Raw genomic sequence first — 14,399 nt, forward strand, 5'->3', positions numbered from 1 at the left:
CTTTGGTGATTGGACTATTAATGGGATTTCCAAGAATAAGTAAATGGTCTAAATAATTGTATGGGTTTTAGGATAAGGCCCATGTGAGAGTCTTGGGGGCCATAATTGGGCCTTTATGATTATGTGATATTGGGCATGGGAATACCTAGAGTTTGGACTAGAATAATTGGATGGGCCTTAAGGAAAAACCATGTAGAGGTATGGGTCCAATTTGGAAAATTGGCCATATGTTGGGCTTTAGTCCATTGGTTGACTATTGGGCCTTTGGAGTGTGAGTTGGAGCTTGGGCTTGGAACCCAATTATTAATTGGGTGTTGTTTGATGTTGACAGCTCGGGAATCTGTCAACCAACAGCTGGAGTTTTATCCGCGGGACTTTAGCAATGTGAGGTGAGTTTTTCGTCATTATACTCAAGGGTCTAAGGCACCAAGGCCGAACCTTTTGGATTGCTATCCTGATATGTTGTATGCTCGAGTATTGTATGATTCGTTAGATAAGTATCTTGGTAGATAGGATGTTATATGTTGCTATGATCTGTTAGATCAGTATCCTGGTAGATATGATGTTATATGTTGCTATGATCCGTTAGATCAATATCCTGGTAGATAGGATGTTATATGTTGCTATGATCCGTTAGATCAGTATCCTGGTAGATAGGATGTTACTATGCTGTTATAATCTATTAGATCGGTTTGTTTATCTATAGACTATTATGTGATTAGCTGATATATGTGCACATGTTTGATTAGTGGTTGAGGCTTATCTGCTTTGTGCGAGAGCCAACAGACCTGTGCATTCCAACTTGATGGTTGTGGGCTGTGAGTATTCCATCCTAAGGATGACTGGACTCGTAGTATGTGGGCATTCCAACCCGATGATTGTGGGCCGAGGGTATTCCATCCCGAGGATGACTGGACCCGTTATATGTATCTTGGCATTCCAACCCGATGGTTGAGGGCCTGGGGTATTGCAACCCGATGGTTGATTGGACCCATAGTATGATGTTTGTGATTATATGTGTATTGTTGTGTGTATGAGTATTTTGGGGGAACTCACTAAGCTTTGAGCTTACAGTTTCATTTTATTGTTTCAGGTGCTTCAGATATCTCGGCAAGGCAAAGGCGTGACCGTACACATCCTCGTGTTTTGGACTTATGGTTCCTGGGATACTCTGATATTAAACTATTTTGAAACCATTTTGTAATAGCTAATGGTTTTTGGATGTTTGAAAAAGTTTTAAATTGACTTGATTTTTATGGGTGTTACATTAGAAAACAAAGAAACAAACGGTGGTCTCACGCTCCTTAGCTGAAGTGGAATATCGAGCCATGGAAATTACCGTTAGTGAGTTGCTATGGATTCGATTGTTATTAGAGGTCTTACAAGCACCTCAAATGAACGCCACTCCACTCTTTTGTGGCAATCAAGTTGCTAGACAAATAACTAATAACCCGGTTTTCCATGAACGCAGGAAACAAGTCGAAATGGACTGTTATTTTGTATGTGAACGTGTTAAAACTAATGAGATTTTACCGGTTCGAATAGAAACTAAACTTCAAGTGGCTGATTTGTTCACTATTGCCTTGGGAGCAGAAAGACTACGGATGTTGATGAGCAAGCTCGGCATTCGAAACTTACATGCTCCGGTTTGAGGGGGAATAAAGGAAGTCAAATGTTATTTGAATTCGTATATTTATCTTTAGTTATATTTATCTTTAGTTTCTATTGCTAGGATTTTTATCTTTACCTTTTTGTTAGCTTCAAAAGTATTGTATTTAAAAACCCTAGGAAAGATCAATGAAAACTAAGTTCTCATTCAATCAATTTCTATATAGCCTAAGTGTGCGTTTTCGGATAGTGTCTGCTGGTATTTTATAAATATATTTATCTAGCTGTTCAAAATGAAAAAGTAACAAAAACTCATACACACTAAAAACCAACCAGTTTGCCCAGATTCGCGTCGTACTTTCAATACACATAAACGTGATAATAATGCAACTTTACCATATGTCGTATGTTATAAATTAAAATATAATTTGTTTATTGTACGTCATCAATAAATTTAACCCAAGCCAAAAAGTAAAAATAAAAATAAAAATAAAATAATAATAATAATAATAATAATAATATTGTGGGACCCAATGTTGGTTTAGTCAATATTCAAGAAAATGAAAGGTGTCAGCCAAGAAATTTGATTCACTCAATTGTTTGGACAAAAGAAGAAAATCAGAAATCCAATCAAAGGGTGTGTTTACATCTTCTTGGATGATTTATAGCCATTGATTCAATTTATGTGTCACTTATTGTTATAGATTTTTTCCAAAAGAAAATAGGACAAGAAGATGATGCACATGACCCAATCTACAATCATGGCCTCCTATTCACCCCAAACAATTTTTGGACCATTCATCATTTAATCTTTGACTATCCATAAAATAATGTCAAGATTGAACTTCTTAAAAGATGGTCTTCCATGTTTCAAGATTGAACTTCTTTCATTATCACCAATGGGTCACATGTAAGATTAAAAAGGCTTAAAAAATAAAAACTTATTGAAAATATGAAAGTCGTTCAATTAAAATGTAATTATTCTATAGAATTGGATAATTATCTAATTACTAGTTTCAAAATTAGCTATTACCACATGTTAATCCAAACCCTTTTTGATCCGTATTTAAAAATATCTATTTTGATCAAACTCATTATTCAATGTGTCCAACCCGTCTATTTTCGTCATTCTAAGTTTATGTGAAGTTATCTTGAATATATATAGTGTGAGATTTAATAAAAAACCATAATTAACCAAAGAATTAATGAACCAAATTTTTTTTCAACTTTTAAAACTTATTTTTTATCAAAAAAAAAAAAAAAAAAAAAAAAACTAAAAATACAGAAATTCATAAATGTTTATCCTTTTTCCAATGATATAAAATTCGATTTTTTTTTACGTTAAATTCACAACGTGAATCCGGATTCACACGGTGAATCCGAAAAATATTTTTCACATTCACAATGTTAATATATGAATTTAGATATTTTTAGATTTTTTTTCGATAAAGAATAAACTCTAGAAATTGAAAAAAAAGATTTGGTTCCTTGAAAAACCAATAATTATGGTTTTCTATTGAACTTTTTTTTTTTCTCTCTCTCTCTTTCTCTCTCTCTCTCTCTCTCTATATATATATATATATATATATATATATATATATATATATATATATGTATGTTTGTTCCTTTGAGATAAAAAAAATTAGAGATTGTGAGATATGTGTATAACCGTTTGATGTGCTTATGTTTGTTTCTGAAACTATGCGGTGGTATATTTGTAATTATATTGACAACTTATTAAACTAACGCCGTTAATTTACGATTGTGGGGCTATTGTTGTAATTTTACAAAGATTGATATGAATTTTGCAGACTACGATATTGTAACCGCCTATTGTTTTCTTTTCTTTCTTGATCAAAGTCTCACTTCGAACTCTCAGGAAACCCTCTTTTTCTTTCTTTATCTTATTTTGCGCTAGTTTTCATTTCTTACATGTTATTGAGAAATCAGTAAATGTCTTCAGGAGAAAATATAAACGAAGTTGCGTGTTTGTTAAGCGAAATGAAATGTTAGAATGCGAGTTATTTTTCATTTTATTGATAATGCATGTTTTTATTAATTAGTTAACTGTCGTTTATGTTGATAATGATGTTTTTTTGTTTTGATTCAGTAGTTTTTTCGTCATTTTAACTTGATTTTGATGATTGTCTCGTTTAGACTTGATATGTTTTTTATTATGTTTGTTCACAGATAAGGATTTCAAAAGAAACTATGTTTGAAAAAAAAATTCAAAAATCAAAAAAATATCAAATGCGGTAGAAGTGCTGTTATTTCCGAAGGTACAGTTCAAAAAAAATCATCTATGATTAGAAATAGAAATAAACATATAACTTAATGTTTGAAGTTATTTGTTATAATCATAACTGATTTTTTGATGTTTCCAGTGTATTGAACATAACATTTAGTTATATGTTTATTTCTACTTCTAATCATAGATGATTTTATACGTTTGTTTATAATCATTGGTAAATAGTAATGATAAATGTATTTTTATGTATCAAACATGAATATAAAGTTATTTTTGTAATCATAACTGATTTTGTGGTTCTTTTAAGTGGATTGTATATAACATTTAGTTGCATTTTTTTATTGTTCTAATCATAAATGATTTTATACGTCTGTTTCTAATCATTAGTGAATAGTAATGATAAATGTATGTTTTATTTTTTAGTAACACTATGTTTGTAATGAAAATTGTAGTTAAAAAAGGGAATGTAGATAGCTCAAGGAAGACACGGTCATCTTCCAAAAGAGAAAAGGCGAATGAGGTGTTGCAAACACGTTTAAAGACATCAAAGAAAAAAAAACAGTTATTGAACAACCAAAAGTGAAGCTGAGGGTTAAGGTCAAAACTGTAAGTAAGAAACGTGAACTATCTGATGAAGATGTTTCAGATTTTCAGAGTCGTCCTGGATCTTCAAAGAAATCAAAGAGAGAAACTAAAGTTTTGAAGAAGGATCAAAAAGCTGCTGTTATAAAATATTTTTTTTTCATTGAAGAATAGATGTTCACCCAGGTCATTGTTGGGTGTTATTCAAGGTTTAAGTAGAGAACAGAAGGATTGTGTTAGGGCTATGGGATTTGGGAGTTTGTTAGGGACGAAGATGATTGACGTACCGTTGAAGAGTGTTTTATTATGTTCTTGATCATTCTAATTTTGAATCTTTGAAAGTGGAGTTTGATAATTGTGAAGTTAGTGTTGATAGTAAGTCTGTTAAAGAGATGTTAGGATTACCATCTGGTGGCTCATTACTTTCAAACATAGATTACATTTCGGAGAATAATGAAGAGAGCTGTATGTTTGAGTGGAAGAAACAATATGAAAATATTGATAAATTGAGATTAAAACAGCTAAAGAATGAACTTGTTCAAACTAGTGCTGCGGATGACAATTTCATAATCAATTTTTTGGTTCTTTTTATTAATAGTTTCTGTGAGTCTACAAGCATGGGCAAATGTAATCTGAATCCATTGTATTTAATCAGAAGAGATACTGATTTAAGTAGCATTGACTGGTGTGATTACATTGTGGATTGTTTGGTAAGGACGAAGAAGGTTTATGACCCAGAGAAAGAATCTTATTTCTTCTATGGACCGACAACATACTTTATGATACGTGAGTTATTTTTTGATATTTATTATTCTTTTTAGTTGTAAAAATATGTTTGTTTTTATAATAAATCATATATGATTTTATTACATATAATCATATATGATTATGTAGTATAATTTTTGTTTAATTATATATTACACATCAAAATCATATATGATTATGTAGTATAATTTTTGTTTAATTATATATTACACATCAAAATCATATATGATGTTATATATGTTATGATGTTATATATGTTTTTTTTTTGTAGTTGCTGTATGTGGATGCTTTCAAGTTTGATCATGTGCAAGTCACACGTAAACGTCCAACTATTTTTTATTCGATGTCAGAGAAGATAAGGTTTCTTGAGGATATTTTACAAGAGAGTGGAGGATTTGGATGTGGACATGTTAATGAAGCATATGTTGAAGAAGAATTTCAAGAATCTGAGTATAATGAGGAGGAATCTGGTGGTAATGAGGTTGAATCTGATGGTGAAGAGGATTTATGTGATGAGGATGAAGAAGATTTTGATGTTAATAAAGTTAGTGATGTGGAGGTAATTTTATAGTTTTATTCATTTATGATTTAATTAGTTTATTCATTTATGACTTTTTATGTTTAAGTATTTTAGTTGTAAGTATCTTTTTTCTTATGTAGGTGTATGAAAGTAAAATTCATGTATGTATCAGAAGATGGAGGATTTGAAAAAGGATCTTGTTGTAAAGATAGATGAGGGTGTGTTGAAGTTTCCTCAAAGTCAAAATTTGAAAAATTGGAAATTATTATTTCCTATTGAATATTTAAGCACAGAAAGTTTTGATTTCAATTATGTTTCACAAAAATATAAAGAACCAATATTAACACCTGGTTTTGTTCAAGTTAATGATGAAGATTATGGGAATGATTTTCTTAATGATGATGAAAATGTTGAAGATTATGATATGGGAAATGTTGAAGATTCATGATATGGGAAGTGATCCACATGAGGGCAATATTGGTAAAAATCATGTTGAAGGTAAAGGTGATGATGATGAAGATGATGAACAAGGAAATGGAAGTGGATGTGATAAAGAAGAGGCCATGAATTTAAATTATGTTGTAGAAAATGTTACTAAGAGTGTGGGTCTAACTGATAGCTAGGTAGGTGTATTATTTAGTCCATTTATTTGCGATCCAGTTGTTGAAAGTTTTCTTAAAACTTTGGATCAAGGTAGGCATATTTTATTATTATATATACTTTAATCATATATGATTTTAATTTTTTATATTTGAATTTTATAGGTAGTGATGGTTGTTTAAATCAGAAAATACTTGAAGATGATGTGAATTTGAATTAGACTGGTATTGATGATGGTAAGTATTTATTTATGTATTTTTAATACATAAAAAATATATAAATATGTTATATAGATGATTCATTTATGATTTTAATAATTTAGGGACTGTAAATTTGGGTGAGAATGATCATAAAAATAAAGATGGAGGTAATTTGTTTATGATTATTGTTTATTCATATATAATTGTGTTTATAATTATTGTTTATTCATATATGATTTTTATAATTTAATTGGGCAAAAAATGTTGAAGATTGTTCAACTAAAAACACGGATTCAAATGAGACTCGATCATTGAAAAATGATATTGTTCCAAGTTTTAGTCTTGGATTTAGTCAAGATTCTGAAGGTTCCAAGAAGTCATCTCAAAGCCAAATTTCTTCTGAACGGATGACAAAGAAAAAGATTAAGGGTAGAGTTATTTTTGGAAAACCAAGTGCCGGTCCAGAGTGTGTTATTACAAATGTTGATGTTATTGATGCTAGTCCAGTTTCTTTTGCACCCCCTTTGGGTACATTAGAAGGACCATCAAAACCTGTTTCTGGCAAACCTAAAGATATAAATGAAGAAGCAACATCAGTAGCGGATATCAAAGGAAAGACACAAATGAAGTTTTCTTATGTTTATAAGTCACCATTTAAGGAAAGGTTAATTGATTTTAAACCTAGTTTGACACAAGTAGAAAATGTTGTTTGTAAATGGCTTTTCAATCTCCAAGGAAATCCAGGGTAATTTTTTTTAATATAATTTTTTATTCTAAATAACATTTAATTAAATATATACATGGATATTGTATTGCTTATGGAAACATATGTTTTTGGTTTTAGAGCTAATTATGAAAGTCTTTTTAAAAAAACCCATTTGCATGTTAGTTTTCTTGATTCATGGTCTCGTATACTAAATCATCAAGAGAAATTCAAAGATGTTAATTCTCCACTCAAATTGTTCATGAATTCTGACACTGTAAGTTTTTATTTTATTCTTTGCTTTTCATATGTTGATAATCATTAATAATTTTTTTTATTAAATGTTTACATGTTATTATATAATCATTTATGATTTTCTTATATTACAGACTTTGTCATTTGAATATACTCATTTGAATGAAACTGCAAAATATAAAGTTTTTAAGGATAGCTTCTCTCGTAGTATTTCTGGTGATACAGAGTTGAAGGTTTTGAAGGATGTTGATCTGGTATATTTTATATATATATATATATATATATATATATATATATATATATATATATATATATATATATATATATATATATATATATATATATTAATATTTTATTTATAATATTATACATGTTGATGTTTGGTATTTTTCCCGGTTTTGAGGCATAATCACATATATCTTATTGTTATGAATATGAAGAAACATGCTTTTGAGGTTATCGATAATGGTGCAGATGATGCTAATTTCGATGATAAGTATGGTGTAGTTTTTAAACCTCTTGTAAGTTTCAAATGATATTTATTCTTTAGATTTGAAATCATATATGATATGTTTTATAATTATTATACTTATATTTTTCTGACTTGAAATCATATATGATTTTTAGAAAAAGTCTTTTTTGAAGTATCTAAAAAAGATCGATCATGTTAAAGCAAATGAAATGGCTGATAAAAATCTTACTCCAGCAAGATTTACAATGCCATGGCGGAAAATTTATAACAAAGTGGATTGTGGAGTTTTTGCTATGAGACATATGGAGAGTTTTTTTTTTTTGGAGAAAAAGATTCTAAATGGAAATGTGGTCTTCCAAAAGAAGGTGGTTCTCAAGAAAAAATTCTGGAAAAGTTGAGAATGAAATATGCAGCAACAATTTTAACTTCTGAGATTAATACAAAGCGTGATGATGTGTTGAAAGCTGCATATGAGTATCAAAAAGTTGATCAGAAGATTCGTGATAAGCATTCATATGATGCTCAATGGAATATAGAAAGAAGGCTGTCAAAATGTTTTTGATTGAATATTTTCTAATTGATGATGTTATAAGAACAAGTTTGTTTATGTTGTGTATGTTATGGATATTATGAAGAATGTTTGTTTTTATGATGATGGAAAACAAGTCAATATGTATTTTGATGGATTTTATTATGTAAGTTTGTTTGTGTGAATTATGTTATATTTTTATATGTAATTTATGTTTTTAGTATTGATTATATGTTGCTTATATGTAATCATTAGTGATTGTATCGATTGTTTTTTTTATGTTTTTGTAATCACAAATGATTATATTTGTTGTACAACACATTATAATTTATTATATCTTTTTCTTGATAAATGAGCTTATCTTTACTGCATGGAATACATCACCATGCATAATCTTATCTTTGTAATATTTTAGTTTTGTTTTTAGTGTTTTTATTGAAAAATCTTTTCTTTATAAATGAAAACTGATTTGTACAACCATATATTGTATTTTTGATAAGCGATTATGTTTGTATAAAGGGGGTAGCCTCGTGCTACCCCTTATATTTCATCAAAGATGGGTCCTTATATTTCCAAATGGTTTGTTTTGTTTATTAATTTCTTCAATTTTTATATATCACCATTATTTATTTATGATCTAAACAACTTCCATTTTGTTTCAGGTAAAATATGGAGTTTATAAGTCTAAAAGAACTAATTTTGTTGTATCTAATAACATGTTCCCTAGTTTTTCAAGATTCTTGTTCTTTTATTTATAGCTAGATTTTCATACAGATTGTAGCTGACTCCAAGAACGCCTCTTCCACCATTACTTAAAAAGTTTATCTTCATTGAGCATATCAGATCTTTACTAGATGTCTTTGAAGTAGAGGAATGTTGTTCATTTAAAAAATATTTCTTTTTAATGAACAACATTTCTCTACATCAGATATGTAGTAAAGATTTGTTATGTTCAATGGAGGTAATCTTTCTAAGTAATGGTGGAAGAGTTCTTGGAGTCAGCTATACTCTGTATGAAAATCTAGCTAGGAATATGAAGAACAAGAATCTTGGAAAATGGGGAACGTGATATTTGAGACTTGTGAAATTGTTTGTTATTGAAGATTTAATCATGTTTGATGTTATTCTATGATGATGAATATGTTATCTTTAGATTTTTTATGAGCAGTGCTGTATATTTGTTAGGAACGGTGTTGGTGTATATGGTTATATGTAATGGTTACATGTTTTTTATGAGTAATCATATTTTTAATAACTTATGATTAAACAAAACATATGAAGTAGTATTGCATAATATTTTATGATTATACAGATGAATATTGTATATGGTTATGTGTAATGATTACATGTATTGAATAATAGTTTTATGTAATCTTAAATTCTTGTAGTAACATTTAATAAAAGTTTAATCATGAATGAATATATTATCAAATCAAAGAAAGAATTATCAAAGTAGATTAAATCCAGTAGACAAAATCATAGTAAATTCTGTTTTATAAAAAGAGTAAAGTGTACTAAACAAAAAGTATATTATTTTGAAATTTTTTTTATGACTTATTCATTATTGATTAAAGCAGTAAATATCTATGTAGCTTTTGATGATTGTTTTGCTGCAAGTTTGATTGGGCATGTCCGCAAGTTATGAGGAGCCCTTTCTCCACATCCTGAGCATCTTCTTGTTTGCTTGTTTGAATTTTTATACACTATTTCTGCTGCACTTTGAATTCTACTTTTCTTTCCGCATCCTTTATTGCTTTGAACATTTGGAACATTGATGTCAATGTCTTTTGGAATAGATATGCACATAAGCTTTCCTACCTCTTAAGCATTTGTCCTATTCTTCTGCAATTCATTTGTAGGACCATTTTCATATACCTTCAACATGCTTTCTATTTTTAACAAACAAATCTATTTTTTCTTTATTTTTTCTTACGTATTCCAAACATGCTTCAAAGTTGTAGTATGCTTGATTGACAGATTTGTTAATTTCACTGTCTCTTGTATCATATACATGTCTACCAAAATTATAATGCCTTGATATCACATCCTTTCTCCAACGATTCTCAATGTACTATTTAGGTATCTCCTTAATTCCATGTTTCATGAGTATGTTGAATGCATGTCTGCACAAAGTCCTAAAGCGGTTAAAGTGTTCACAAGTACATTTTACATCATTGGTTGGAAGTTTTATTTCTACCTATTCAAAAGCGGTTAAATCATTAAGTGTTTTATAACCATAACTGAATATTTTTTTATATTATGTGTTGATTCAACAAAATTTAAAATAAGAATATATTACCTCAAATTCTGTTTTTAGATTACTGTTTTTGTTCAGTTGTTCCACTTTGTATAACTCCCATCCATTTTTGTTCCAAGATGTTCGTATTGGCAGTACCAGGCACATTTATAGATTTCTTTCTGTACTTCATAAAACAATGTACTTTTATAAACTTTTGCAACATGTTTTTCTATTGGTCGTGGTGAAATAAATTTATATACCGCCTTCTTTGTTTGATGATGAAGCTCCTATTGCGTATTTATTTGTTTTTGAATTGCTGTGTCATAGTTCATCATGAAATGTAAAGTAAATTTCCAGATTGAGAGTAAGTGTTGAAGAAGGAATTCATGCTTTCTGATCTTGAAGTGGTTTTCATCAATCCAGACATTCTTGTGTCACTGAAGTATACAGGTATCCATTTGTCACGTAATTCAAACATATCATTGAATCATCTTTTATCTTCCAGAATGAATTCATTAATAATCAAATCCCACTTCTTTTCAAATTCATCAAGTTTGATATGCATGTTCCAAATAAGCTTGTTAAATCTTTTCTTGAAGTCTTTGTTTTTAAATGAATCGCCAGTAACCTATGAATGAACAACTTTGCTTATATAATTATAAATTAAATAACTATTTGGATATATCATATATGACTACTGTAAGTAGGATATATCATGAATGATTAATCATATATCATATATGTACTGTAATCATATATGATTACTGTAATGTAGGATATATCATGTATGATTAATCATATATCATATATGTAATGTAATCATATATGATTAATCATATTTGATTATATATGATTAATCATATATCATATATGTATGATTAATCATACTCCCTCCGTCCCAAAATTATTGTCCATGTTTGACTTTTTAAGTCTTTCCATGTCAACTTTAACCATAAATAAATTTATTTGTTATATATTTTTTGATGAAACTTATAACAATGAAAATATATTTAAAAACCAATCTATTCATATATCTTGCATAAAAAATTATCTAACAAAAAGTAAATTATTTAAGGTCAAAGTTGAATAAAAAAGACTTAAAAAGTCAAACGTGGACAATAATTTTGGGACGGAGGGAGTATATCATATATGTACTGTAATGTAGGATTGATCATATATGATTAATCATATATTATTATATAATCGTATTATATAATCATATATGATTATATATGATTATATATTGTATCATCATAATCATAGTATGATATATGATAACTTATATTATTATAATCATATATAATTAATCATATATGATTACATAATCCTATTACAAAAAGACTTAATTATATATCATTATATCAATCATATATGATTAATCATATATGATTAAGTATTATAATAATATGATTATATAATCATATATGATTATATATACTGTATTATCATATTACATACTATGTAATCATATACGTTTATACAGTAAGTATGGTATCTGATAATTCATATTATTAGAATAGTTAATCATATATGGTTATATAGTATGATATTTCATAAGTCATATATGAATCATCTGTCATAATACTATATAATCATATATGATTATATAATGTATTTTTATTATACCTTTGCTTGCAGTTTTTTCATTATGTGCCATATACATAGTCTGTGTCTTGAATTTGGTAAGACAGATTCCACTGCTTGTTTTATTGCTGCATCTTAATCAGTTAGAACATTTTTTGGTGCTTTCCCTTCATGAGCTCTAAGAAAATCTGTAAGCAGCCATTCATACGACTCAATTGTCTCTCTACTCAGGAACCCAACACCAATAGTAACTGATTTCTTGTGGTGGTCAACTGCTGTGAATGGAACAAATACCATTTTATACCTATATAAAGAAAATGTGTTTAGTACATTAACTTACTTGTTTGTTCTAAAAGTTGCATCAAAAGATATAACTTCTCCACTCTGCATAAAAAGCCTTTTCTCTTTCACTTGCCCAAAACATAACAGCTAACAGATCTCCATCATGTAGGAACTCAAATGAATAATTTGGGTAATGATCTCTATGATCATTCATTTTGTTTATCATTATTTGAGCATCCTTGTAACATAAGATTCTATTTACTCCTCTACTCAAGTTTTTGTAGTCTGTTACCTTCGCCCCTACATATTCATATCCTCCTTTCAAAACTGCTCGTATTTTGTGAACCATTGTGGGACCAATTTTAGCTTTTGATGCACGTACTAGAAACTCTTTTTCTGAATATGACATCTTTCTTGCCTTTTTCGTATAAGGTCTTTCCTCGATACTTTCAAGTGGGTGGTTGTGCATTTCATAGAATTTCTTAACTTTGTAATTTGTTATTCCATAAACATTTTCAAATATAATATTTGCTGTACACCCAATAATTATCTTGTTGAATTTGGTTTCCTCTTAACAAAACTTGTAGCCAACGTATCACAAGGTTTTGGTTTATCCTTGCCACCCCTATTGCATATACCATATTTTTCTTTTATTATTTGGCTATTGTATTTTGATTGGCTACTCAGTCTTGTATGAAAACCTGCCATTTCTGCATAATCCGTATACATTTTTACTGCCAAATTTTGTGATTTGAAAATACAGTTTACAACTGGTATAAATTCTGTAGGGACATCTGGTTTATATTCAGATTCTTCAATTATGTTACTACAATATGATCCATTTGTTGAATTAGAACTTTTACCTGATAAAAGAAGAGAATGATAAATATGTTATTATATAATTTTATGTTGTAATAATCATATGTGATTAACGATATGTATTTATATTTTAGTATAAAAAATCATATATGGTTTTAGATATTAATATATTATTAGATGTTAAATCATATGTATTTATACATTGTATTATATGATTGATCATATAATATACTGTGTAATCATAAATGATTATACGTATTAATTTGTAAATAATCATACTTGATATCGTTTAATCATGTATGATTAATCATATGTATTTGTAGTTTGTAATATATGATTAATCATATTTTATGATGTATAATCATATATGATTATTCATCCAAATATAATATTAATATAGATTTCAATTTGAAAACATATATGATAAATCATAATTACAAACTATAATTACATATGATTGATTATTCATCCTTATATGATTAAATCACATATTGTATTGGATAATCATATATGATTTTTCATAATTTGTATTATATGATAAAAGAATGAGAATAAAGTGTAGAAACTGTAATGTAATATGTAGTATTAAAACGAATTAATTGTACCTTCAATACGAATCGTATTTTGTAGTTCTTCAGAAGTGAAAGAAATTGAATTGATTTGTTCGTCGTTACGAGATGGATTGATTTCAGCTATAATAGTATCAGTTGTGATCGACTTGTTAATTTCTTTTGGATTCGACATCATTTATGAAAACTGATTTTGATTCAATTTTCAAATGCTTTGTTTATGATTGCGAGGTGCTTGTTTCTTCGATTTAAGGATTGTATCTCGTATTTATGAGGATATGAACTGATGCTCTGTTTCGATCCTTTTTATCGATTTGAAGATTGAGATTAATTTGATAACAGATTCAGTAAAAATAGGATCTTTTTTTATTATATTGAATAATTGTTGAAGATTGGATGATATGATTACGTGACTGTTACTGAA

The sequence above is a fragment of the Lactuca sativa genome, chromosome 5 (assembly GCF_002870075.4).
Source record: "Lactuca sativa cultivar Salinas chromosome 5, Lsat_Salinas_v11, whole genome shotgun sequence".
In the NCBI taxonomy this organism is placed as follows: Eukaryota; Viridiplantae; Streptophyta; class Magnoliopsida; order Asterales; family Asteraceae; genus Lactuca; species Lactuca sativa.